Below are 25,327 nucleotides of genomic sequence, written 5' to 3' on the forward strand. Positions count from 1 at the left end.
CGAGCTCCGGTCTATGAATGAATTAAACTCGTAAGTCAAGGCCCCCCCGTCCTATAGATTGGGTGGCTAGACAACAAGCACTTATTTCTGCAGTTCTAGAGGCTAGAAGGTCTGAAATCAAAGCACCCAGCATAGTCAGGTTCTGGTGAAGACCCCTCTTCTGGGGTTTGCAGACTTCTTGCTATGTCCTCACATAGTGGAGAGAGAAGCTCTAATCTCCTCTTCTTTAGAAGGACAGTAAATTCCATCACACGGGGCTCCACCCCTCAATACCTCCTATAAACCTAATTACCTCTCCAAGGCGACACTCCCTAATACTATCACCTTGGAGATTAAAGGTTTCAATGTACAAATTTGTAAGGAACAAAACATTCTATCCATAACAGTCAGTTTCTTTATTAAGGCTGAAAGTGTGTGTGTGTATGTGTGTGTGTGTGTGTATGAGTGTGTGTGGTGTGTGTGTGTGTGTGTCCCACATTTTGTTTACTCATCTATCAATGGACTCTTGAGTTGCTTCCATCTCTTGGCTATTGTGAATAGTGCCACTATGAACATGAGTGAGCAAATATCTTTAAGATCCTGCTTTCAATTATTTTGGTTATCTATAATAATAAAAACATAATATGCAAATAGACCGAACGAACGAACAGCAGAACGACCATCTGGATGACCTTCCGGACAACCACGCTATGACATGCACTGATGCCAGGCCAGCCAAGGCAGGTGCGATGTGATTGGTCAGGGGGATCTGCCATCGCCCCACGATCGCCCTGCAGAGGGAGGCCTAGGCACTGGCCAGCAGGGGGATCAATCAGGGGGCTCCGCGATCACCCCAAAGAGGGACGCCCAAGCCATCCTCTGCAGGACCATCACTGGGGGGCTCCATGGTACTGGGAAACCCGGGGAGTGTGGCGGCAGACGCGGGCAGCGGCAGGGCCAAGGCAGGTGCAGGAGGCAGCTGGGGCTGCGAAGGGCCTACCCTTGCACGACTTTCATGCATTGGGCTTCTAATATCCATAAGTGGAACTGCTTATTCATAGAGTAAATCTAGTTCCAATTTAGGTCTCAAGTTTAGGTCTTTGATTCATTTGAGTCAATTTTTGTTATATGGTGTTAGATTAAAATCCAATTCAATTGTTTATATGTAGACTAGAGGCCCAGTGCATGAGATTTGTGCACTGGGGAGGGGTCCCTCAGCCCGGCCTGTGCCCTCTCACAGTCTGAGACCCCTCGGGGAATGTCCACCTGCCAGCTTAGGCCCGATCCCCCCAGGGGGCATCGGGCCTAAGCCTGCAGTCAGACATCCCTCTCGCAGTCCAGGGCTCTCGCAGTCCTGGACCCATCGCTCCTTACCGCCCACCTGCAGCAGAGGCAGGAGAGACTCCCATCACTGCCACTGTGCTCGCCAGCTATGCGCCTGATTTCTGGCTGAGCAGCACTCCCTCTGTAGGAGCACACTGACTACAGTGAGTGTCTGCCCCTGGTGGTCAGGGCACATCATAGCAACTGGTCGGTCCACCGTTCGGTTGATTTGCATATTATGCTTTTATTATATAGGATATCCAGTTTTCCTAACACCATTTGTTAAAGAGACTGACCTTCCCCTTTTGAATGATCTTGGCATGCCTGTAGAAAATCATTTGACCATATATGTGAGTTTATTTTTGGATTGCCTAATCTGTTTTATTGGTATGTACATCTGTCTTTATGCCAATACTACACTGTTTTGATTATTATAGTAAATTTCAAAATTAGGAAGTATAAGACCTCCAACTTTGTTTTTCTTTTTCAATACTTATTTGGCTATTCAGATGACATACAAATTTTAACACATTTTAAAAAATAAATCTAAAATTAAAAGTAGCAAAAATGTCATGGATATTTTTCTGTCAACAAATATAGGTATTGCTATGTATTTAATGACTACAAAATACAATACTGCAGGGGTCCTCAAACTTTTTAAACAGGGGGCCAGTTCACTGTCCCTCAGACCGTTGGAGGGCCGGACTATAGTTTAAAAAAAAAAACTATGAACAAATTCAGCAACAGGCAGCGGCGGCAAAACACCCGGCGGGCCGGATAAATGTTTTCGGCGGGCCGCATGTGGCCCGCAGGCCGTAGTTTGAGGACCCCTGCAATACTGTATAGTTGCACTACAATTTCTTTACATAATTGCTTGTTAATGGACATTGGGTTTTTGCCAATGGTATGCTCTCCAAACTGTTTCAGTGAACATCCTTATGCAGATATCTTTTCTAATAAGGGCAATTACCTTTTTAGAAGTTAGCACTTAGAGATAACTTTATTTTTTACTTTCCTTTTTTTAACTTAAGGGAAATTTTAGTTTTCTTTTTAGAGCAATCTAGTTTGGGGGGGGTACATATTTAATACTTTCAACAGTAAAGATTTAAAAAATAAGAATAAAATAAAGCAACCTGGTTTTAAAATGAGTTGACATTAGAAAAAGAGAAAGAATATGGTACCTTTTAACATAGTCAGGCAGACAGCTAAATTAAAAGATAACGCTCATTTTAAATGTTGATTTATACTAAACTGTACTATAGGTTGGTATTATAAATTTACATCCTATCAACAATGCATAAGAAAGTTTGCCCTTCTCTTCTTAATGTACAGTTCTATCATTTCATCCTTGCTAATTTGATGGGCTAAATTAATTTTTTTCAATTACAGTTTACATTCAATATTAGTTTGTGTCAGTTTCAGGTGTACAGCCTACTGGTTAGACAATCACATACTTTACAGAGTACTCACCTGGCACCATATATAGTTGTTATAATAATATTGAATATATTTCCAATGATGTGTTTTACATCCCAGGGACTATTTTGTAATTACCAATCAGTTGATGGGCTAAAGTTTGATATCTCCTTGTTGCTTTACTGCATTCATTTGTAATCACCTAAACCTTACAATTCAGTGTTGTTTCCTCAGATTATCATGTAAATTTACAAAACTTTAACTTTTCCCATTGTCTTTAGTAGAAATGTTCCTTAGTTACAAGCCATAGAAACTGACTATGACTAACTTGTGTAGAAGAAAATGTATCTTTAGTAGAAGATATTTGACAGAGGTTAAAGAATCAGATTTTTAAAATAGGAGATAGGGACTTCTGAGGGTGAGGTAAAAACATCCACATCATCTGTTGATGGGCACTTAGGCTGTTTCCAAATCTTAGCTATGGTAAATTGTGAACAAAATCTTACCATAGCTAAGATTTGGAAACAGCCTAAGTGCCCATCAACAGATGAATGGATTAGAAAACTGTGGTACATCTACACAATGGAATACTATGCTCTTGTAAAAAAGAAGGAATTCTTACCATTTGCCACAGCATGGATGGAACTGGAGAGCATTATGCTAAGTGAAATAAGCCAGTCAATGAAAGAAAAATACCACATGATCTCACTCATTTATGGATAATAAAGACCATTTTAAACTGATGAACAAAAATAGATACAGAGGCAGAGCAGCATAGAACAGACTGTCAAACTACAGCGAGAAGGCCGGGGAGGGTTGGGAGGGGGGTAAGAGATCAACTGAAGGACTTGTATGCATGCATATAAGCATAACCAATGGATACAGGACACTGGGTGGTAGGGGAGGGCAGGGGGAAGGTCAAGGGGGAAAAAAAAAAGGAGACATACTGTATGAGCTCTTTGTAATACTTTAAACAATAAAACAAAATTTTAAAAAAAATCCACATCAGTGGTTCCTAAACAAGAAAGATTTTATTTGGTGAGCAAATTGCCACAGAAGCAATAAATAACCTTCTGCTACCTTCTGTGTCTTTCATTCAATATTCCAAAATGCTGAGAGAGAGAAGTATCTGATTGGCCAGGTTTTAAAGCACATGCCTGCCCCTGGCTGCATCCCTTCAGTTTCCAGAGTGGGAAGTGAGTTCTGCCTCACATCAAGCAGATATCTCCAACTGTGAGGATTCTCCAACAAGGAGATGAGAGTGAAAGACAGACTGAGATGCTGAACTGACCTAAATTCACATGGGCACTAGATGGGCCAGGGAAGGGGGGGGGAGGGGGGGGGAATCAACATGCTCATCACCTAACAAACTTTTTCTGTGTCTATATTAAAGATTAGATTAAAATACTAAGTGGATTTTCCAATGTTATGGGTACCCTTAACCTTTATAAGTAGATTGTTTTATTAGATATTTTGGACATATGATATCTTCAGCAAAAGCTAGTATGCAAATAAACACATGAGTTTATATTTCTAATATATAAATTTCTATTTGGTATTGAAACTTAAAAGTCAGGGGTGTCTTTCTTAGAGTGGACACTATAGACTACTTTTTCTTCTGTTCTCCATATCCTACAGTAAATCTAAGTTAGATGATTTAAATTGTATTGGGGATCAGCCTGCCATGTAGTGGATCGCAGCCTATCTTCGTCTTCCTTCCCAGCAAATTTTCCTACCACTATTAGTTTCTGAAATGTTTTGACAGTTTTAAGTTCTGAAAATATACCTGCCTACACCTATATCAAGTGTTGATATGGTGAAATTCTAAGAATTTTTCTAATTTAACTCACAATGTTCATCATAAAAATACTTGGTTACTAAGAGAGTTGATGTTTGTGTATCAGTAAACATATTTTTAGATGCCCAATGATTAAAGCTAAAATAAAGCAAAGTAGAAAGTAGAAAATGTTAACTAAATGCTATACAAGAGACATCTACATGTGATACTGTTCAATAACACTAAGGCAATACCTAGAAGCCATCTATTAACTACAAAAAAATATTTATTTTATTATTTTCAATTTCACACTTAGAAAGAGCATCCCTTCATAAATACTTGCATTAAATTTGATAAAACTGGTATAAGTACATTATTAAGCTAAATTATTTGATGGTTAAAATAAATAACCAACAATTCACAAAATAAAAATATTAATTAAAAAACTAAATAATGTTTTACTTCATCAGTAATCAATAAAATATAAAGTATTTTTCACTCTACTGGTCATAGAATTTTTAATTTTTAATAGGTAATTCAAAATCGGTGAATATGTACCTATTGTTCACAACTAAAAAAGTATAATTTCAATGTGAATCTCCCCAATATAACCTATTTTGTATTCTTGCCAAAAATGATTAACTAATCTAATCATGAGAAAATAATCAGAAAAATCTGTATTGTGCAACATTCTACAAGACAATTGGTCTAGACTTTGCAAAAATATAAAGGTCATGATAAAACAGTGGGAATATGATTACTTAAGTAGTCTTGTTTAATCTAATGACAAGTATATACATGTGATTGGAACTGGATTGAAAGGGAGGGTAAGAAGGGAGGAAGGATTATAACTATACAAAGGGTATTTTGGGGACAGTTGAGGAAATCTGAATATGGACTACATTTTATAAACTAGTATTATATTAATTTTAAATTCTTGGGGAAAAGTAATATTGAGCTTTTGTAGGAGAATGTCTTTGCATTTGGGAGACACATACTAAGATATTTAAGAATAAAATATCATGATATCTGCAACTCACTTCCAAAGGGTTCAACAACAACAACTACAAGAGATTCCAATACAAGGCATTCATCACAATATAATTTATATGGTGAAATAATGATTACAGTTCAAATGTCCACAGTTGAAGTCTTTATATAACAGTAATGAGGCTTTGCTTTGGTTATTTTTCTATTTTTCCTCAAGAAACATATATTACTTAAGGGGAGCCTTTCTAGAAGGTTGCTTTTTCAAAATAAAATAATTATTAATGTGATTTCTTTATATAAGAAGTACCAATGAATCACCAAACCTAATGCAAAGACCAGTAAATTTCCAAAGTAGCATTTCAGTTTCTCATGGATAACTCCTTCAGATTCAGGAATTTCGTGCAAACAAGCCCATTGGCAAAAATTAAATAAACAAACCCATGACTTCTTCAAACCTTGGTTGCTATAGTCAAAACAAGGACTGAGTAGGAAAGACAGAAAGGAGAGAATGAAGAGCTGGGTAAATACTGTGTAGATTAAGAAGACTGAAATAATAGACTTCCTGACACATTCAGATTTTCTGGAATAGGTCACACAAAGCGATTATGAGCTAACACTTTACTAACAAAATGCAAGAAATATTCAAAAACAGTAATCATGTGAAAGAAAAAATAAAGTGCTGAGGCATAAAAAGTCATAAAGATAAACTTTTCCTACTACTTTTTTTTCTAGGGTCAGTCCCAGCACCTACATAAAACTCTCTCTGGATTCCTTTCCATTGTGTACTGAACAATGGTGTCGTGTCATCTTTGGCACATGTGCATAGGTTAGTGATTGTTCCATCTCCCTGTTGCCAAACAATAAAAAGGGTAGAGAGAGTTGAGTTGCAGTGTCTTGGGTCTACAAGTGGGACCATTTGGAAAGGCAGTTTTCCTGTGGAACCTGTCTTCTCTGACTGAAACCTATTCAATAAGACTGCTCATTCCTGACCTCTGCCCCGCTGACACTGATCTGTCCTAAAGAGGATGCCAATATATTGTCTGTCAAATGTATATTAGAAAGCCATGGCATAAGGTCCCTATTTCTACATGGCACACAATGCTTTATGTCAAAGTTTGATAAACATGAAATCACATTTTCAAAGGTTAAAAAAACAAGTGTCAGTCAGTCAAAAATAGCTGACCACTCTGAGTGTCTCTCTGCTTGACCTTGAACTCTTCCATGACTCTGAGGTCAACGATATGTCATAGGAAGAATTTCTTATAGAGTTATGATAAGCTCACTTCTTTGACTCTGATCTTGACATTAGAAATAATTTTAAGTTGTCTATCTTCAAACACCTACCTAGTGAATGAAAACATCAAGCTGTAAAGGAATCAATCTTCTTTTCAATTGTGCAAAGAACTAACAATTTTCATGCAATGAAATTGATGTTACTAGGAATTATATATGCATATCTATGAGACAAAGGACCCTAAGATTTCAATAGAATCTAAGACTCAATAAAAGAGACAAAAAGGTAGAAGAAAAACAAAAAATTTTTAGTATTTACCACAGACTCCATTTCCACCTCTATTTTATTTTATATACAATAGAAGAAAGTTAGCAGGTAGAATTTTATACTAGCATCTTCAAAGGTCTGAAAGAATTGTTTAACTTCACTTTTTATTTTATTATGGCTATGGTATACCTTTGAAATATTGTTAGTAATTTATACTATGCCATAAAGTATATTAATTAATGCTATCCAAGGGTAGTCAGGAACTTTTTAATATCACATATTAAGGAATTAAATATTACCCAAGACAGGGGTCCTCTAGATAGTAGAAAGTGTCATGTACTCAATTACTCTCAAAGTGCAGTGTTTTCTGAGAAATAATGTTTTTTGGGGGTCATTTTCATTATTTTGTTTGGTTGGTTTTGCCTACCTGAAAAAAAAGAAAGAATTTTTGTTTCCCTTTCTTCAGTTTCTCCAATGTCAAAATTATAAGCAAACAGAGAGATTGTAATGAATGGCAAAGATCTATTTCAGACACTCACAGATTATAATGAACATCCTTATGTGTGTGTGATTTTTTTCATCCTTTAAACGTTAAAAATTAGTTTACCATCCTCCCAGGGATGCACAATGGGCATAAAATATATCTTATAATTTCTCATCTATGATTTAAAAGAAAGTGATATACACTTGAGTGCTCTGCAAAGGTACAAGGGCATAAGTATAGGCTGCTGTCTTTAAATATTTGCTAAGCTATGTGTTTCCAGCCATGTGATACTCTCTACTGTGTGTTTTATATATATATATCACATGGAGTGTGACTGAAAATTTAGGAAGCTAGCCAGCTTTATTATTATTTAGCAAACACAATTCTTCCATCCATTTGAGTTTCCAACTCAGAAAACCAAGTTCATTACACTTTCGTGTCTATGTACATTTCCTTACTGCCAATTGTTAAGACTTGAGTAGAGACAGTCGCTGAGGGGAAGACAGCCCTTAAACCCTATACTTAGTAACTTTAGACTCACAGCTACTTGCAGGAGAAATACATGACAGATCTATTGTTCTGTATTAGCAGGACATTGTCCCAGTATATGAACACATGCAAACTACTCAGGAAGGCCTTTGAATATTTAAGGCAAGACACTAGTGGCTCATCCCAGTGGGAACCACAGAAGAGGGGAACCTGATTAAATTTAATGTCGTTGTCACTTTTTTTCATTGCGAAGAATTATATAGGTAGCCATAGCTACCACGCTGTTCAGACAGCATGACCACAATATTCCCCCTCAGAGGTTGGCGTCAAGGACTGAATTATTCACTCAAAGAATGTGATTCACTGCTGGATGTGGTTCTTACGAGATTAAAAGAGTCATCAGTATATAAAATATACATACATAGAGTAAAACAATACTATGGCAATCTTTTGATCACTGATAGGGCTTTGAAAGAATAATATGTTTTTAAAAACTGCAAATATTTATATTTTGAATATAATTTGGACTGAGCGCAGGTCTCTCTCTTTGAAAATCAATATATAGTTTAAAATTTTTAATGTAAATTATAGGAGGAGTTTAGAGCAAAATTCTTTTCTTATTCCCATTCCTTTTAAAAAGTAAGCCATTTACTCAATATTTAATTATGCTCTTCTGTGCAATGCAGCATCTCTGGGTAAAACCTGATAATTCATAAAAAGACTGCTTGTTGAGCAAACTCAAATAAGCATTATAATATCCTAGCAATGTTTACCAATTACAATGTCCTTTATTAAAATGTGCTATCTCTTAAGTCTCTAAATTTACAATTTTCTTTGTCTTGGGTAAATTTTTTCAAGTGTCCAGTCATTTAAACACATACTTCACCTAATTAAGTCAAATAAGTATGTTTTTTAAGTAAAATCATTGACAATTAAAACTTCAATTTTCACATCATCTAATCAAATAATATTGCAGAAGAAAACATTATTTAGCCACCTATGTTAAATTGCTTAGACTTCTTTTTTTTACTACAATGAAACCCTGCTCTTTTAAAGGCACTATAGCCCTCTCTGGTTTGGCTCAGTGGATAGAGTGTGGGCCCTCAGGCTGAAGGGTCCCGGGCTTGATTCTGGCCAAGGGCACATATCTTGGTTGCAGGGTTCATCCCCAGCCCTGGCTGGGGTGCATGCGGAAGACAACCAATTGATGTGTCTCCCATCAATGTTTCTCTCTCTCTGCCTCTCCCCTTCCCTTCCACTCTCTCTAAATATCAATGGAAAAATATCCTCTAGTGAAGATTACCAAAATATAAAATAAAATAAAAAGCAATATAAAACTAAAGGTTATCTGCTGCAGAAGGTACGTCACCAAAGAAGTAATTGCTGGCTTTTGATAATCTCAGGGGGGCTAGTAACAAGCTTTCCTCTTGCACGTCAGCTCACCAGTTGAAACGCAGTCCGTGTGGGCCTGACTGAAAGCCACGCCACCTGAGTGTCGCTCACTGGAGTTTATAATATGAACTGGAGGCAAACTCAGTCTGATTTATGGGGGACACAAGTCGACAACCCAGCACCCACTATCATAATTGGATCCCTCGTTTGAAGTCTCTGGAGACTGAATGGGCAATGGAGTTTGAACTTATTCTGGTCTCACCCGGGAAAGATGAAGGCTCCCTGGTGGGGCTGCTTGGAGAAGCCAGTAATGCTGCTGTTGTGCTTTGGGCCTGTCCTCTTAGCTTATGCACCTTTGAAACACCAAGTAATTCATTTTGCATATATAAGGTTTAAGTAATGTTCTTTTGTGACTGCCTCCAAAATAAATATGCAAATGATCTTTGCTTTAATCTACATGGTAACAATTTTGTTAGAGAATATTTATAATATTACAAATAACAATTTACACTCTAAATAAAACCTAATTACATTTTATTTACTGAGATAAAAATCAAATCTAGAATTTTCCTAAATACAGTCATGCTACAGTATGCAAATAGGCTAATATCAAATTCAGAAATCATAATTCTTTTTTATTTTAAAAAATCTCTATGAAGATTCTGTGTGTTGATTATTTAAATTAGATGGCTACAGAGATATCACTTAATTGAAAGTTGAGTTGATTACCACGGAATTTCTGCGAAGACAAGTGCAAACAGAAAAACTTTGGAGATGCAGCTTTGCCCTTGAAATACCAATGTGTATTTTCCTCGGTGAAATGTTAAACAGTGTGCCTTCAACAATAAACTGACAATGCCTTTCCTGAGGCTTGTGGTGTGGTCACGGTGTTGATCTTGTCTTTTCTTCTGAATGTGCTCCCATACCAGAGACATTACAATAGTCATTCACAAAAACTACAGTACGGAGAAGTTAGGATGCTTCTTCTCTAATGTTTCTTTCTTCCATCTGCAGCTGGGGGCTTACAGCTGGTGTTTGGTTTTTTTGGTTACCTGAAAGGATTTCCGCTTCTGAACTGTACCAGCTTGACATTCATTGTGATGATAGGATCAGTCAGAATATTTTAGTATTCTTTGGCTTCTGAGTTGCCTTTCACCGTTTAAACAGTTGTAAAGCAAGTTTTGCTAATGCTGAATATTTTCTTATTTCGTGATCTCAGTTATGTTCCTTTATGATTATCTGCAACTCCCATATAATAAAATGACTAATAGTTGCAAATAAAAGTGATTGAGAAATGTTTTCTTTTAATCCTTACCCCAGGATATGTTTTATTGATTTTTACAGGAAAAGAGAGGAAAGGAGAGAAACATCAATGTGAGAAATAAAATTGATTAGTTGCCTCTAGTACACAGCCACATGAGGAATCAAACCCAAAACCTAGGTAGGTGCCCTGGCTGGGAATGGAACCCACGATCCATGTACAGGGACATGTTCCAACCAACTGAGCATCCTGGCGAGAGTAAGAAAGTTTTTATTTATTATTTTTTAATATGTTTTATATTGAATTTATTTCTCTTTTATATATATACCTTTTTATTTCAAAGAGGAAGGAAAAGGAAGAGTCCCCTGAGTTTAAGAGAGAATCATTGATCAGCTGCCTCCTGCACACCTCCCCCACTTCCTGGGGATGGAGCCCACAAAACTATGACCTCCTGATTCATAGGTCAGCGTCAACCACTGAGCCCACTGGTCAGATGAGTAAGTTTTTTGTTTTTTTTTTAATATATTTTATTGATTTTTCACAGAGAGGAAAGGAGAAGGATAGAGAGTTAGAAACATCAATGAGAGAGAAACATCAATCAGCTGCCTCCTGCACACCTCCTACTGGGGATGTGCCCACAACCAAGGTACATGCCCTTGACCGGAATCGAACCTGGGACCCTTCAGTCCACAGGCCGACGCACTATCCACTGAGCCAAACCGGTTAGGGCAAGACGAGTAAGTTTTTAAGTAATGTCTATGTGTAAAGGTTTTTTCTCTTCAAATGTCTATCATCAGAAAAGAACTTCTTTTTTTTTTTTTTTTTTTTCCTTTTCTTTTTTTATATATTTTATTGATTTCCCACAGAGAGGAAGGGAGAGAGACAGAGAGTCAGAAACATCGATGAGAGAGAGAGACATCGATCAGCTGCCTCCCGCACATCCCCCACTGGGGATGTGCCCGCAACCCAGGCACATGCCCTTGACCGGAATCGAACCCGGGACCCCCCAGTCCACAGGCCGACGCTCCATCCACTGAGCCAAACCGGTCCTGGCCAGAAAAGAACTTCTTAAAAATCAAATTACTTAACCAGTTTCTAATATGACATCTGTAAATATTTATGGCATTTACAGAAATAAGGAAAAATGAAGCATAAAGTAAGTAAAATTAGGTTGTCTGCTTCTTAATCTAGATTCGATCTAGGACCAGCTATGGAAGACTCAATCCAAGGTCACCACCAGGATTGTCCAAAACCAAATATTGAAACACCACAAACTTGAGTGTTTTAATGACTGTACTTTACATATTTATAATAACAACAGCTACCATTTATGATGTCCTTATTATGTACCAGGCACTGTACATAGTAATTCACATCACAATATTAAATTAATTCTCACATTATCAAAGCTTTGAGGTAGATACAAATATGCCCATTTCACAAATGAGGAAACTAGTGATTAGATAGGCTACATACACTGCCCAAGGTACATAATGATCTAGGACAGTGATGGCGAACCTATGACACGCCTGTCAGAGGTGACACGCGAACTCATTTATTTGGTTGATTTTTCTTTGTTAATGGCATTTAAATATATAAAATAAATATCAAAAATATAAATCTTTGTTTTACTATGGTTGCAAATATCAAAAAATTTCTATATGTGACACAGCACCAGAGTTAAGTTAGGGTTTTTCAAAATGCTGACACGCCGAGCTCAAACGGTTCGCCATCACTGATCTAGGAGAACTTGAATTCACATGTTCCTGACTTCAAAACCTTTGCTCTTAAATGCTGCATTATACAGTCTCCCCATCCTATATAATAAAGAGCTAATATGAAAATGGTCATCACGCCCTCACGCCATCACGCCCTCACGTAACAGCTCAGACACTCAACACTGGGGAAAGAGGAATGGGGACCAGCCAAGCACAAATGAGCTTGTGAGAGAGGAATGGGGACAAGCCAGGCTGCGGCCCAGGAGAGGGACAAGCTGCACGCCCCGAGGTCCGAGGCACCAGCAGCTGGGGCTGTGGCCCAGGAGAGGGACAAGCCGCCCGCTCCATGGTCCTAGGCACCAGCAGCTAGGGCCGTGGCCCGAGACAGGGACAGGCCACCCATCCCATGGTCCCCGGCACCAGCAGCTGTGCCTGCATCCTGGGAGAGGGAAAAGCCGCCCACCCCACAGTCCTGGACACCTGTGGCTGCAGCCCGGGCACAGCCACCTGCCCACGGTTCCCTGTGGCTGTGGCTGACATGGGTGAAGCCAGCCTGGGTCCTGGGTGCCTGCAGCCAGCCAGAGGGAGGGAAGCCCGGGTTCCGGGTGCCTGCAACCTGCCGGAGGAGGGAATCCTGAGTCCTGGGTGCAGGCCAAGGCAGAGGCAGTTAGGGATGATCAGGCAGGCAGGCAGAGGTGGTTAGGGGCAATCAGGCAGGCAGAGGTGGTTAGGGGCAATCAGGCAGGCAGGCAGAGGTGATTAGGGGCAATCAAGCAGGCAGGCAGGTAAGCGGTTAGGAGTCAGCAGTCCCAGATTGCGAGAAGCAGTCAGACATCCCCCAAGGGGTCCGGGATTGGAGAGGGTGCAGGCCAGGCTGAGGGGACCCCCCCTCCTGCACAAATTTTGTGCACTGGGCCTCTAGTATTTATATAAACAATTGGATATTCATTAATTGTGGATATTTTGACAAACTATTACTCAAGTATTATTCCTTGGGAGATATCCCCTAATATTTCTTAACATTGTCTTTGATTTGTTTTTGTTGACAAACTTAAGACTTACCAGATAGGTGACCTTGTGTATGTCATTTTATCTCTCTGAATCTCAACTCTATGAGCTCAAAAATTAGTTAAATAAGTCCAGCCAGGCCCTAGCTCAGTGATGGCGAACCTTTTGAGCTCGGCATGTCAGCATTTGGAAAAACCCTAACTTAACTCTGGTGTCATGTCACATATAGAAATTTTTTGATATTTGCAACCATAGTAAAACAAAGAATTATATTTTTGATATTTATTTTATATATTTAAATGCCATTTAACAAAGAAAAATCAATCAAATAAATGAGTTCGAGTGTCACCTCTGACACGCGTATCATAGGTTCGCCATCACTGCCCTAGCTGGTTTGGCTCAGTGGATAAAATGTCAGCCTACGGACTGAAGGGTCTTGGGTTTGATTCCGGTCAAGGGCACATGCCTGGGTTGCAGGCTCGATCCCCAGTGTGGTGCGTGCAGGAGGCAGCTGATCAATGAGTTTCTCACATCATTGATGTTTTTATCTCTCCCTCTCCCTTCCTCTCTGAAATCAATAAAAATATATTTTTAAAAAATGAGTCCAGCCAGTGTGGCTCAATGGTTGAGCATTGACCTATGAACCAGGAGGTCACGGTTCGATTCCCGATCAGGGCACATGCCTAGGTTGTGGGCTTGATCTCCAGTGTGGGGCAAGAGGCATCCAATCAATGATTCTTTCTCATCATTAATGTTTCAATCTCTCTCTCCCTTTCCCTTACTCTTTGAAATCAATATATATATATATGTGTATATATATATATATATATATATATATATATATATATATTTTATTTAAAAAGCAGCCCTATCTGGTTTTTCTCAGTGGATAGTTCATGGGCCCACAGACTGAAGGGTCTTGGGTTCAATTCCAGTCACGGGTGCTTACCTGGGTTGCAGGCTCCATCCCCAGCCCCATCAGGGCTCATGCAGGAGGCAACAAATTGATGTGTCTCTCTGACATAGATGTTTCTCTCTCTCTCTCTCTCTCTCTCTCTCTCTCTCTCTCTCTCTCCTTTCCTCTCTCTCTAAAAAAATCCATAAAAACATTTTAAAAATAATAATTATAAAATAAAAATAAACAGAGATCATGAGGAGAAATATTTTCATTTTCTGTGTAATATAAATTTCTTTTGCTTAGTTTACATGTATGTATTACTTTTATAATCTCTAATATTTTTCATAAAATTTACTTTTAGTGTGAATTCCTATAACTATATAAATGTTAGTATCTATAATATGCACAAAAGATACTGCTGTCATATAAAAAAATTTCAATGTAAGTTTGGAGGATAAAGAAGAAGAATATTAAAAATAGGGGCAGTGCCCTCGGCAATCCCCAATCTGTCTCTTGCTTCAACAGTTTTTGGACGGAACAGACTCAGGTCCCGGCCACCCTCCTGCATCTCATCCAGTCACCACCTTCAAACCACCTGCAGGACCAGCCAACACACCGGGTTTTTTTTTTCTACCTTAACTTTCTTATTGCCAAGCAACAATGAGTCCCAACTTCATCAGAATTATCCCACCGAGGTGGAGGCTGCGGTCAACCGGGCATCTGCGGGCTCCACACCTACCTCTCGCTGGGCTTCTTTTTTGACCCTGACGATGTGGCTCTCGAGGGCGTGGGCCATTTCTTCCGCGAGCTGGGGGAGAAGAAGCCGAGGGCACTGAGCGTCTGGTAAAGTTGAAAACAAGCGCGGTGGCCGCATTCTCTTCCAGGACGTGCTGAAGCTTCCCCAGATGAGTGGGCAAAACTCAGGACGCTGTGGAAGCCACCCTGGCCGTGGAGAGGAACATAACCAGGCCCTTTTGGAGCTGCAGGCCCTGGGTTCTACCCAGGCAGACCCTCATCTCTGTGACTTCCTGAAGAACCACTTCCGGAGTGAGGAGGTGAAACTCATCAAGAAGATGAGCGACCACCTGATTAACATCCGCAGGCTGGCCGGCCCCCAGGCTGGGCTGGGCAAGTATCTCTTCGAAAGGCTCACCCTCAAGCCGACTAGGAGCCTTTGAAGCCCAGAGGCCTTTGAGAGGCCCCTCCTCATTCCCCTGGTGTCTGGCTTTTACTTGAGCCTCTCCCCAAAACTACTAGCTATTCTTTTAATCACCCTGAAGCCCTCTCCCATGCATTGGACCAAATGAAACAATAAAGCTTTTTCCAGCAAAAAATAATAATAGTAATAATAATAGGGCCATGAGCCCTAGCCAGTAACTCTCAGTGGATAAAGTATCAACCTACGGACCAAAGGGTCCTGGGTTCGATTCCGGTCAGAGCTCCTACAGGAGGCAACCAATTGATGTGTTTCTCTCACATCGATGTTTCTCTCTGTCTTTCCCTCTCTCTTCCACTCTCCCTAAAAAAAATTAATGGAAAAATATCCTCGGGTGAGGATTAACAACAACAAAAAATAGGGCCATGAAAGGACTTGTATGCACCTAACATGAATGCACTTTCAAGACTCCTGTTTTTATGGCCAAGGTGAAGAAGCCTCTGTGGAAGTTGAGCCTGGTCAGGTCTGCTCAATGCTAATACCTCCTGCAGGGTGAACCTGAACATGGGCATGGAATCAGAATATAGGAAGAAAGAGGATCAGTCAAATTTTAAACTTAAGGGCTGAGCTACTAAATACTTTTCTGTTTTTCCAACACTTTTGTAGGAAGATTATATAAAGTCTCCTGAGCCCAGGCATTGCGGCTCAATGGTTGAGCACTGACCTATGAACCAGGAGGTCATAGTTCAATTCCCAATCAGGGCACATGCCCAGGTTGCAGGCTCAAGCCCCAGTAAGGGGCATGAGGAGGCAGACAATTGATGATTCTCTCTCATTGTTGATGTTTCCCTCTCTCTCTCTCCCTCTCCCTTCCTTTCTAAAGTCAATAAAAATATATATTTTTTTAAAAACCAATCACAGACCTCACCCCTTTGTTGGAATTTCTGTCTTGCAATTTAATAAAGTGTAAACATTTTTAAAACAAAATAAAATAAAGTCTCTTTGTTTATCCTACTAACTGGTAGGGGATGACAAAGGGTGTGAGTAAAGAGAGAAGGTAACCCAAAAAGGTATCTGAGCATCCAAAATTTAGGACTTTCTTATCTCCAAGAGAGAGGATAAAGGCCCTTATGAGCTTCTAAGTTCTTCCTGTTGTACTCAAAGGCCTGAAAGTGGATGTGCACATGTAGTAGGTAGTTAATAGGTATTTCTTCTAACAATTGTAATTATTCAAATTATTACTAAGAAATTCCTTCTATAATGTACACTTATATTAATAGAAAAACATTAATACTAACATATTCCAACTTGAATGCTTGTTTAGATATTCTATTAATACTTCTGTATTGTTTGAGAATTTGAACAATGAACATATTCTGCTATTAGAGTTTAAAATGCTTAAGATCTTAACAAAAAGAGTAAAAAATGAAAAAATAATAATAAAAAAATAAGATGTTTAAGATCTTGTTGCTTGCCTAAGAAGAGCACTCTACCCCCAAGACACACCAGGCTACCCTGACACACACACCTTTGATTTAATTTTTAGCAGGATCCAGATCTATATACTAGTACATTTCACTCGTCGCCAACATGCATTAGTTTAGCTTAGCTCTAATTGTATTCACCTAAAAATAAAAAAGCATTTCAAAATGAGAGACAATAAGCATCTATTTGAAATCAATAAGAATAGCTACTAGCTATACATTGATTTAGGCAGAAACCCAAATAATGCTCCAATTAGGAGACAAAAGCAATGGGTATTTATGAGAAAGGGAAGGAATTACATCAATAGAAGGAAGACATTGCCCAGCCAGCGAGTCTCAGTGGTTGCGCATCGACCTATAAACCAGGAGGTTTGATTCCTGGTCAGGGCACATGCCCGGTTGCAGGCTCAATCCCCATTGGGGGGCGTGCCCTCACTGGAGATGGAACCTGCCACCTTTCGGTGCATGGGATGACATTCCAACCAACTGAGCTATACCAACTAGTAACTCTGTTTACTAGTATTTCTATTTTTATATTTTTGACAATTGGAAAAGGAATTCTCCAAGCACTTTATTTATACTTTCCACGGCACTTAAAATGATGTAAACGATAGTCTTGATGCTCAATTATGTTCATTGTCTGACAATTTCTTTCTATGTGATTTCTGACACAGACACAATTTTCTTGAAAAATCCAAGGGTTAATGGTAGTTTGTCATTAAAGCAGACTCTGTTTATCTTAGAATTCAATGGAAATAAATTACAGTATATTTGCCATAGTAGCATCATTCAAATGTGGGGGGAAATTATTCTTGAGGACTTAGTTTCTAGGTGTCCTTCACCTATAAATAACACTTTGGGCTTTCAGTGCATACTCTTAAAAGACAATCATAAAGAAACTAGAATGAACAGCAATCTATTCTTACAGTAGCTTTTAGCAAGTGTCAAACATTGTTATCTTGCTTTGTTTACATGAACCCTTTTTACAAAAGCACATTTTGATTCATCAGTTTTCTCTAGTTTCCTTTGGAAAGTTATCACAAATCACATATGTTTCTCAGTGAATGGAATCTTTAAAATAGAGACTATGACCCAGCTGGTGTTACTCAGTAGTTGAGCATCAACCTATGAACCAGGAGGTCACAGTTCAATTCCTGGTCAGGGCACATGCCCGGGTTGCAGGCTGGATCCCCAGTGTGGGGCATGCAAAAGGCAGCCAATCAATGATTCTCTCTAGTCATTGATGTTTCTCTCTCTCTCTCTCTCTCTCTCTCTCTCTCTCTCTCTCTCTCTCCCTCGTCTTCCTCTCTGAAATCAATAAAAAAATATTTTTTAAAAAAATAGATGCTATGTACATAGGAAAAAAATTACTAGGAAAAATGTGAAATAACAGGAATTATTTTGATAACATCCTGGTACAGATATACAAATCTTTCAGATTGACAGTTCAAAGCAGTTTCCTTGATTTGTTTGTTGTTTTTGTTGTTTAGCTTGGAGATTTGTTTAGTTGAGTTTTTTTCTTCTCTTCAGAACTTATTTTATTCCATAAACTGGCCAGTAAATTTGATAGATCTTATGTCAGTTATCAAGAGAGACCTTTTTATACAGGTTATATTGAAAAGGATTTATCTGAAAATTAGTCTTTAAAACACATCCATTTAGAAAAAGAAAAAAATTGCAAACCAACTGGTAAATCCAGTAGTTACTCCAGCAACTAAAATAAGTTTGAGTGTGAAAAAAATATGTTTTTATTGATTTTTAGATAGAGAGGAAGGGAGAGGGGGAGAGATAGAAACATCGATGAGAGAGACACATCGATTGGCTTCCACCTGTACACCCCCTACTGGGGATCAAGCCAGCAACCCAGGCATGTGCCCTGACAGGGAATCCAAGCTGGAAGGAACCTCTTGGTCCATGGGACAATGCTCAATCCACTGAGCCACACCAGCCGGGCAGTTTGAGTGCGATTTTTAAAAATTTACTGTAGATCCCTTAACGATCAGATACAGTGATCACATCCTCAAAATATTTTGAGAATAAGAAAAACACAATTGCTATAAAGTTGTAATTTCCTAGAAAAGAATTGCTCAGGTGACTAGTAATCTGAAGGAAAACAAAGAATAGGCCTCAGCCTCACACTATCATGTGAGTAAGGTATGCTATTTACTTTATATCACCAAATACTAACCTTAGATTACATTCCCATAAAGATGCCATAATTGACAATTCACAGGTACATCAAATATTGTGACTCAAACTAAGTATAAGTACTCTGAATTCTCAATAGTCCTGTTAGGTTTAACTCACAGCATAGGGTGGGAGCTTGTAAAATTAATGCCTCATTCTTCTTTTTTATTTTTATTTGTAATGTTGACACTCTTGCAGATGCACCCCGTTTCTCCCCACCCTGCCTACCTCTATCCTGAATTCTATTCATTTCATTATTGAATTCAGCCTACTAGAAATGTCAATGATAACTGATAGATCTTTATTTTTTTTTTCTGTTTTAAAATGACTTGATCTTTAAAATCCGTAAATGTAAGCTCCTTGTACTCCTTCAGAAGGATTTTAATAGAACTTTACAAGCTACCACTACTCTGCAACTTTTGGATAATTAGGCATATTAATGGGAAAAGGACATCAGAGAACAAATATAAGGAAAAAGCAGCTGAATTAGGGCCCGGTTACCAGATACAATAGCATCTGCATCAAGTTGCCAAGAAGCCAAAGTACTGCTTTCTCTGCAAAGGAAGTGTGGCATCTAGTGGACATTTCGTTTCTGCAATACCTTCCTGTGTTTTGCAGAGAAATAGATGCGATATGGATCTTTGAAGTTTAACAGTTCTGTTGTTATTGTCATTTTAAATAAGCTATGTTTTCATCTCCCATGTTGTGTGATTTTTTTATACTACCTTAGCAATAAAATTCAAGCTGCTTTTATTAAAAAAAAAACACATAGTTTAGAATCTATAGTTCTACATTCTTAACTGACTGTTTACCTTTAATTTGGAAAAATACTGCAATATGAGATTATTAAATTATATTTACATTAAATAAACTCATTTCTGTTTTTCTTGGAGTATTAGGTCTCACAAAATGTAAAATGCTTTAAGAAAGTTAGAACAAACAGTATTCAAATGCATTGCTTCATATCATGAAAATATTTTACAAATCAGAGATTTCAAGCAATGGCAGAAATATTGAACTTGAAATTCAGAGTTCTAAAGTGCATATTGATTTCATTTTGGAAAACAAAATTTTCAAAATAAGGTATTTTTTTTAATTTCTTTATTGGTTAAGGTATTACAAATGGGTCTTCATCCCCCCATTAACCCCCATCCTCCCCCCCGCCCCCCACTCATGTTCTCATTCCCCTATTGTCCGTGTCCATTGGTTTGGCTTATATGCATGCATACAAGTCCTTTGGTTGATCTCTTCCCCTTACCCCCTCCCTCCCCTACTTTCCCTCTGGGGATTGATAGTCTGATCGCTGTTTCTCTGTCTTTGAAATGTCCCTGTTCATCAGTCTATTGTCAGAGAAAGATAAATACCACATGATCTCACTCATTTATGGAATATAGAGAATATAGAGAAAATAAGGTATTTTAAATTAGAAATTGCAAACAAATTTTAGGATTTGTTGATTTAGTAATTCCCTGACAAATAAAACAATTGGACATGGTTTCAATAAATATTTACTTCTGAATATTCAACATGACCTATAATATACCAGCTCACTACTTTATGGAGTCATATTTCAAAATTCACCTTTGTCTTTTAGTCAAATGTTTTAAAAAGTTTTTAAATATATATTTTTTTTATTGATTTCAGAGAGAAAGGGAAAAGGAGAGAGAGAAAGAAACATCAATGATGAGAAAGAATCATTGATCTGCTGCCTCCTGTATGCCCCACACTGGGGATCGAGCCCACAGCCAGGGCATGTGCCCTGACTGGGAATGGAACCGTGATCTCCTGGTTCATAGGTCGACGCTCATTCACGGAGCCACGCCGGCCTCGCGAGTCAAGTGTTTTAAAAGAAAACTTATAAGGGTACATCTTGCTACCCTTTTATTAAAAGATAAACAATTTCAAAATAAGTTTAGTGCTTTTCTATGAATTGACTAAACTTTCAAATTATCAAAGACTCTAGGCAACCTTTTGCTCTACTCTAACCTATTTGTCTACCATTGATTCCTCAATGTTTCCATAGGTTTGTTTGTCTATCCTGATAGAGTTGGCCTTTTAGCACTAGGAAATTTTGAAGAATAATTTGTGAATATCAGAGGGGCAGTCTGAAGTGGCTTGGGTTTTTCACCACTTTGGGGAATAGAAGCATATACTCCTGTTTGTGCTTTGGTCCCCCCTAGTGGACATCAAGTAACACTGTAAATTGAAATTCCTGTATAATTACCTAATGGTCAATCAAAATAAGACTAGTTGTAGGTTCAGCTGAGGGAACTGAAGTAATGTTCCTGTGAATCTTACAGTCCACACTTAACTTGGTATCTAACCATCTATTGTTCAAAATGTGGGTAAAATAATTTTAAATATCTGCAAATCCGTTAAGAAAATTATAAACTTCCTAAGTTAATATCTTAATAATTTGAAAAATATTGAAATAATAAATTTATGTATTTGGAAACTTTTTGGCTTTTATTTAAATAATCGGCCATGCTTTTTCCCAGGAGACTAGCAAATTTGGAAATATCCTTCATCCACTTCCTAAAAAATACCTCACTCTTAAGATTATGCAGCGGCTTCTAAACTGTGCAACAGTATTTCTCAAATGGGAAGCTCTTCTTTCCCATATAATGATACTCCTTAGAATATAATATTCCTTCTGCATTTTTATGGACATGATGAGTAAGAACATAAAATGAAAAGAATCTGTGATTGTTAAATGTAATATCTGTGTTTCATGAATTTGCTCTTTAAAAGTTTAGTAAAAGCTTTGGGGTGGGGGGAGGGACTGGGAAAGGAAAGAAGTGGAAGGGAGCAGAGACGTGAAGGAGTTGCTCTGCACCCTCAGGGAAAGGGAAATGCCCTGGAATAGACAATTGAGCACTATCCAAATAGTCACGGCAGAATGCAACAACTTAACATAAATGCACTCCCTGTGCATAGCTGCAAACGGCTTCAGCATCAATTACAACAGGGTTCCTACTGGTATTAAATGTGAAACTTTTCTATAATGTCTAAGGCACTACAAATATAAGATAAATGCTATTAGTATTGCTACTTTTATCAGCAGATCCTTAAGACTAACAGGATCTTACCTACAAATAGTAAACACATATATAGATATCTATACCTAGGTCTATATCTATATATCTATGCCACTTTATTTGATTCTCATAAAAGCCCTGCAAGGTGGGCTTTATTCTGTCCTTATTTTACATAAGAGGAAAAGGAAGCACAGAGAGTCTAGTTGCCCAAAGCCACACAATTAGGAAATGGTAGCGTATATCAGCCAGCAATCCCAGCTCTTAAATCTGTGTGGTTAACGTCTGAAACCCTTAAATAGAACATTAGTAATGCTAATAATAGTAAAGGGAATAAGAATCTAGTAAAAAAAAATATATTAAGTGAATAAATTAAAACCAAATTATTATAACCTCAATTTTAGGTAAATTCTCATTCAAAATTATACGCATTACTATCATACATTATAGATCTTGGTATTGTCCTTCAGATTGATTTGTTTTTGTTGTTGTTGTTGTTATTAATCCTCACCAGAGGGTATTCTTCCATTGACTTTTAAGGAGAGTAAAAGAGAGAGGGAAAGACAGAGAGAAACATCAATGTGAGAGAAACACATCAATTGGTTGCCTCCTGCACTAGCCCTGACCAGGACCCTGCAACCAAGTACTTGCCCTTGACCAGAATTGAACCCAGGACCTTTGGTCCACAGGCCAATGCTCTATCCACTGAGCCAAACCAGCTAGGGCTAGATTGACTTGTACATTTGAGAAAGAAAGCTGCAAAAAAATGCCCACTTGAAGAATCAGCTTGTTGCTATAGATCAGTGATTTTCAACCGGTATGCTGCAAGATTTTAAATCATGCAATACCTGACTATCTCATCAGAGGCACTGACCTCTTTTCCCTTATATTATCAAATAAAAAAATGACAACAGCCAATACAACTATAGCCATCCTGTGTGAATGCCGTCTTGAAGCATAAATATATAGGTCATATAATAGAGTTGGCATCTTATTGGTCATGTTGCATAATAAGGTTGCATCTGATTGGTTCCTTTTTTCCCCATCACCATTTATCCCCCCTATTCCCTTTTCCACCTCCATCTGCAATCACCACACTGTTGTATGCGTCCATAAGTTCTTTGTCTTTTTTTCTTCTTTGCTCAATCCCTCCATCACCCTCCATACCCGCCACTCTACCAGACCTATCTGCCTGCTCTCTATGAGTCTATTTTTATTTTTCTTGTTAGTTCAGTTTGTGCCACTTCTGGGAATTTTTCTAAAGAAACCTGAAACAATAATTCAAAAGAATATACGCACCCTATATTCATTGCAGCACTATTTACAATAGCCAAGATTTGGAAGCAGCCCAAGTGTCAACCAGTAAATAAGTGGATAAAACAGCTATGGTAGCTTTACACAATGGAATACTACTTGGCCATAAAAAGGAAGAAAATTTTATCCTTTGCAACAGCATGGATAGACCTGGAGAACATTATGATTGGTTAATTCTTGGTAACAGAATTCCTTATATACAAATATAGGTACCTGATTTTTTTTTAAGTCACTTTGGAGCAAAAAGGATAGGTAATTACTTTCATTATCTTTTTGTAAATCAATCAAAATTATACCTATTTTTTGTCAGATTGGCAAAAAATATATGTAATATATTTTTGGTGTGCTGCAGAATTGTAGTAATTCGTTCATGTGTGCCATGAAATGTGAAAGGTTAAAACCGTTGCTATAGATTAATATTTAGAATGAAAACAGTAACATGACAAGGCTCTGTTCCTACTTGTAACAAGAAAAAATGTATTTAATCCAAGATATTCATTTATTCTTCTTTTTTAAGTTGTTTTTTTTTTTAAGTAATGAACTACTTACAACCTTTCAAAGGCATTGGATTAAAGGAGATTTACCTTTCTCTTTAAAAACAGCTTGCATGCAAAGGTTTGGAAGTTCCCCAGTTCTCGGTGATAAAAGGTGAGGGTTATATAAATGTATTATTCTTCAGAAATATTTGGAAGTGAATTAGTTACATGAAACATTAAATAAATAACAGTATTTTCAAGGTATTTCTTAAAGTCATAAAAGGTCAAAATATCCAATCTGCCATTGATACACTTTAACACAAATATTTGTAGTATTCACTATCACTTTTCCCATAATGAAAATGTTTTTCTGTTTTATGACATTGATTTAGTTCTCTCTCCAGTAATAATCTTCATTTTAGTGACATGACCTGATATGAGAAATTACAGATTCCATAAATTTCTTGTACTATAAAAGATTAAAAAATGATCTTTTATAAATTTTCTCTTTTGAAAACTGGTATGTTCCTGATTGCTTTGCAAGTGGGGTATTTTATTTTTAATAGACCAAAACACATAACTACCAATATATTAGAGTCAACACCTAAAGTAACCCAACAGAGTAGGTTATTCAAAGAATAAATGGCCTAAAAGGAAAACATTTTTTAAATTAAAAAAACCAACGAACAAACAAAAAGAATAAATAACCGTTGAGTAATAAAGGAAGAGAATAGAAGCAACAATAAAGAGGCACTGCCCTGACCAGTATCTTTCAGTTGGTTGGAGCATCCTATACAACAAAAGGCGGCAGGTTTGATTCCTGGTCAGCGCACATTCCCGGGTTGTGGGTAAAATGTATACACACTTTAACAGCTGACCCATTGATGTTTCTTTCTTTTCGGATTTAGCCTGTTGAAATTAAGAATTATTCAAAGTATGTATACATTTCTTTTGCACACCCTATATACATATCATGTAATTAGTAACCATAAAAGAGTTGTAAGTGGGTACATTAATATCAGGCAGAACAGGCTTTAAGTAATATCAGGCAGAATAGACTTTAAAACAAAAGTATTTCTGGAGACAACGATTGACATTCACCCTGGCCAGTATGCTCAGTGATTAGAGCATCAGCCATACACCAAAGGGTCATGGGTTCAATTCCCAGTCAAGGCCACATACCTGGGTTGCAGGTTCAATCCCCACTCCAGTAGGGGGTGTGCAGAAGACAGCCAATCAATGATTCTCCCCCTCTCCCTTCCTCTTTCTCTAAAATCAGTTTTAAAAAAGACATTTTTTGAAAATGTCAATTCATCAGGGAGATATAACAATTACAAATATATACCCATCTAACACTGAGTCCCAACCATATGAAGCAAAAAGTAACAGAATTTAAAGGAAATAATAGAAATTCAAGAATAATAGTACGTGGCTGGGTA

At 37.9% G+C, this 25,327-nt stretch overlaps 1 pseudogene; it reads right to left on the minus strand.

Moving 5' to 3' along the window:
* The window catches only part of LOC102442737, a 33,501-nt pseudogene extending 18,391 nt beyond the window's left edge, over positions 1-15,110 (minus strand).
* Between the last annotated feature and the right edge of the window lie 10,217 nt (positions 15,111-25,327).

This window comes from Myotis lucifugus, unplaced genomic scaffold (assembly GCF_000147115.1).
Source record: "Myotis lucifugus unplaced genomic scaffold, Myoluc2.0 scaffold_12, whole genome shotgun sequence".
NCBI classification, from domain to species: Eukaryota; Metazoa; Chordata; class Mammalia; order Chiroptera; family Vespertilionidae; genus Myotis; species Myotis lucifugus.